Consider the following 3,687-nt stretch of genomic DNA (forward strand, 5'->3'; position numbering starts at 1 on the left):
CTATTGGGGAAGATGTTCTTCAAACCTAAGGAGGCAATGATTTGTTTCAATATTTTACTAGAAAATTGGTGAATAATAGAATTTCCATTCAAGAACATGAAACATTGTGAGTAAAAGAAATGTATGTTTATAATTCTCAGAAATTAACCTAATTGTGGTAATTCAAGTTATGAAGTTAAAACTTTTTATTGATGGAATATTAAGAATACATGAAGAAGATAAAAGTTGAAGTTAAGCTTGGTAATTTGAATATGGCATATGGGTGAGACACCTTTAACTATCTCTATCAATTTAGTTGAAGGGGAAAAGGGGTAAAAAGTTGGAATGAGAAGGTGATTTTAAGTGGTTTCTAACAACTATGAAGCAATAAAATCTCTTTTTTTTTTTTTTTTTTTGAATGGTGATCTAAAAGCGATTTGTGATTGATAGCGAGATTGCGAGCAAGATCAAGGAAGTGTAAATTAAGAAACTCTAGTGTATTTTACAAAAATATTAAACAACCTTATTTTCGAAAATATGGGTCATATTTCATTTCAACTCAAATGTTTGGATCATCAGCACAAAATTCTCCTTCAATCCTTGGACTTTCAATTTAAAATATTTAAAATTTATGTCAAACAAGACTACTTTCAATTTAATTTAGTGTTAATAAGTCGCTAAACAAAATTAAATGGGTGATTGGATCTATTTAAAGCGAAATTGAAATTTGAAACGTGTTGAATAGAAAATTGAAAGTTCAAAAGATCTTAAACATGTTTTAAAAGTTCAATGACTGCACATCACACCTTAATCTAGTAAACGATAATCATTGAATCCACCTTAATCTAGCCTACGATAACCATTGCATCGTTCTAGCGAATAGATCATTAGTTTATTAATTAGCTAGTTATATTGGTATTTCATTAATTAAAATAGTAGATTCCCGAAGTTTATGAGATAAAAGAAGTCTGAATACCAAGATGGAAATCGTACAATAAGATGTTAGCAACTACGTAAAAAGTCATTGGTTAATTGTATGTATCAATAACCTTTTTTTTTTCAATAACGAAGAATCTCCCTCAAAATCAATAAAGCCACTTTCAATTTCAATTCTGGTATGCCTTGACAAAAAAATGAAATAGGTTAACTCATGATAATCATTAGACGCAGATTAAAAAAAACAAAAGATTTGAAGAACCTTCTGATCCCTACTCGGCAGTGATAACTTTTATCCAAAGAGAATTACATTCCATCCTGAAACGCCAGATCCATTTTGCGATAATGCCTGTGTTCCTTATCTTTAGATTAATGATTCCCATACCTCCAACAGTTTGAGGGTACGTAACTTTGCTCCAATGCACAAGATGTAGTTTATGGGCATATCATTGTTGTTTTTCCTTCTCTATAAAGTTTTTCGTTCATAGGGGTGAATTGTGTTGGTATTCCCAAAAGTGAGAGATAGTATGTAGGTAGGTTACATAACATTTGCTTGGATGGGGGTAATCCTACAGCCCTTTGAAATGTGAGAACATGACCAACAATGAAGCTTCTTTTCAACCTTTTCAATGACTGGTTGGCAAAACATGAGAGATTTCGACTTAACATGGAAAGGGAGCCCGAGATAAGTATTTGGCCATGAACTAATTTTGCAACCAAAGCTATCAGCAATTGAATTCAATTCAGTAGAAGAGAGGTTGGTACCCAAGATTTCTGACCTTTTATGGTTGATGGAGAGATCTGAGCAAGACTCAAATGTATCATAACCTAAACAGTTTTTTGATAAAAGAGTGCTCATATTTCAAAAAAATAATGGTATCATATGCAAATTGGAGATGGGTGATGCATGATTCCTCCTTACCAATATCAAACCCTTGGATGCGTCTTTCAGATTTAGCTGTCCATAAATTGGCTTAGATTGTCAATGACAATGTTGAAAAGGAAAGGGGAGAGAGGGTGACCCTGACTGATTCCCCGAGAAGCTTTTAATTTACCTCCTGGTCAACCATTAATAATGATGGAGAAGTTTGCAGATGATAGAGAACCCTTAATCCATTTTCTTCATCTACACTAAAGCCTCTAGGTTGAAGAATATAGTTAAGGAAACTCCAGTCAACAGTGTCAAAAGCTTTTTTCAATGTCAAGCTTGATGAAAATTCCTTTTTTTTTTCTTTCCTCAACCAATTATCAATAACTTTATTGGCTATAAGTGAAACATCCAAAATTGGACGGCCCTCTACAAATCTCAAATAGAACTCTGGCAAGAATTTTGTAGGCACCTGTATGGTCGAGCTTGGTCTAACCTATCTTGGCCCTAGCCTATGTCTAGCCCGTTGCTTTCCTTTCTTCTCGAAAAATATCCTATTCTCCTGGTTTGACTTCTTTCCCGACTCCATAGCTTCTTCTCCAAACTAGGTAAATCGAACAACTGTTTGTCTTGATCAACTTATGCCTCTTCCTAACCCTCTATCTGGAACTGAGTTTTCGCACTTGTTCTTCCTTTGGGTATGCTATATGGCGTCAGCCAAACACAGGAGGGATAAACAGTCCACCAGAGGTTCCTAATGCTTCCATAACCGTCCAACTGATAAATCTGAAGTTCCAAAGAGATTTAATGATAAAAAAAATCTACCTCCTCTAACTTGGTCTTTTGAAGAATCACCAAAGTAGGGTTATGTTTAAGGATGGCCTTTTTCGCCATTGCACGTTTTTCTCATACTTTCAATCCTTGTACAATTCAAGAGAAAATAATCATTGGGAGATTGATGGCCCCCCCGGATTTCCTTGATGATGTCTTTCTCATGATTGATACTTGAAACAACCTTTTTAGTTCATTTATTCTTTGGATTTTTTCTTTGTTCTCTTGCTCTTTTTAGCAGTTTATGAATAGGCAAAGCTTGTTCTGATAGAGGCAAGGAACCACAACCCAAAGGTGATGGGTAATGTCCTTGATCCTCAAGAAAGTGTGTTTCATCAGTTACAGTGACTCCAATCACGGTGTTATGTAGAGTCGGAGTGGTAGGCGGGGGGGGGGGGGGGGGGGGGGGGGGGGGGGGGGGGGGGGGGGGGGATCCTGTAGAATGGTTGAAAGGAAAAGGGTGATATCCATTTGAAAACACATAGCTAGAGCATTTTGTGGCATCTTTGGCTTGAACGCAACAACATAGTATTCCAAGACAATCAATCATTTTGAATCCTTTCTTGACTCATGTTATTATTACTGCTATTACTTGGTGTAAACTTTCAGAATCTTCAAATCTTATAGTTTTGTTACTCTATTAGACAATTGGAGATGTATTCTGTAAAGAACTTCTTTGGTCTGGGATCTCTTCCCCTTTCTCCTATTGTAATAATGTGCTTATCAAAAAAATAATAAATAAATAACCTTCTGACCCCTGTATTTTGAACAACTGTTCTATTTTAGTCCTGTTTGTCCAGTGCTTTCAACAAATCTTAAATCTAAAATACTTCTCCGTATCCATTATCTAACAGGAAAAAACCTGTCAACCACATTGATGAGCCATAGGGTTCTTAGTTACATGTTTTCCAACTTCCCAAACCTAAAAAAATACTATAAAACAAAATCTATATTATAGCAAATTTCCAATATAGCTTAGTAGAAAAGCCGCCACTTACCATTTAAAAAATCTATGGTTCATTTGTCCACCCTGTCACCCCATAATTGTCAGACAGCAAAAGGAAAAATACATA

Source organism: Cucumis sativus, chromosome 1 (assembly GCF_000004075.3).
Source record: "Cucumis sativus cultivar 9930 chromosome 1, Cucumber_9930_V3, whole genome shotgun sequence".
In the NCBI taxonomy this organism is placed as follows: domain Eukaryota; kingdom Viridiplantae; phylum Streptophyta; class Magnoliopsida; order Cucurbitales; family Cucurbitaceae; genus Cucumis; species Cucumis sativus.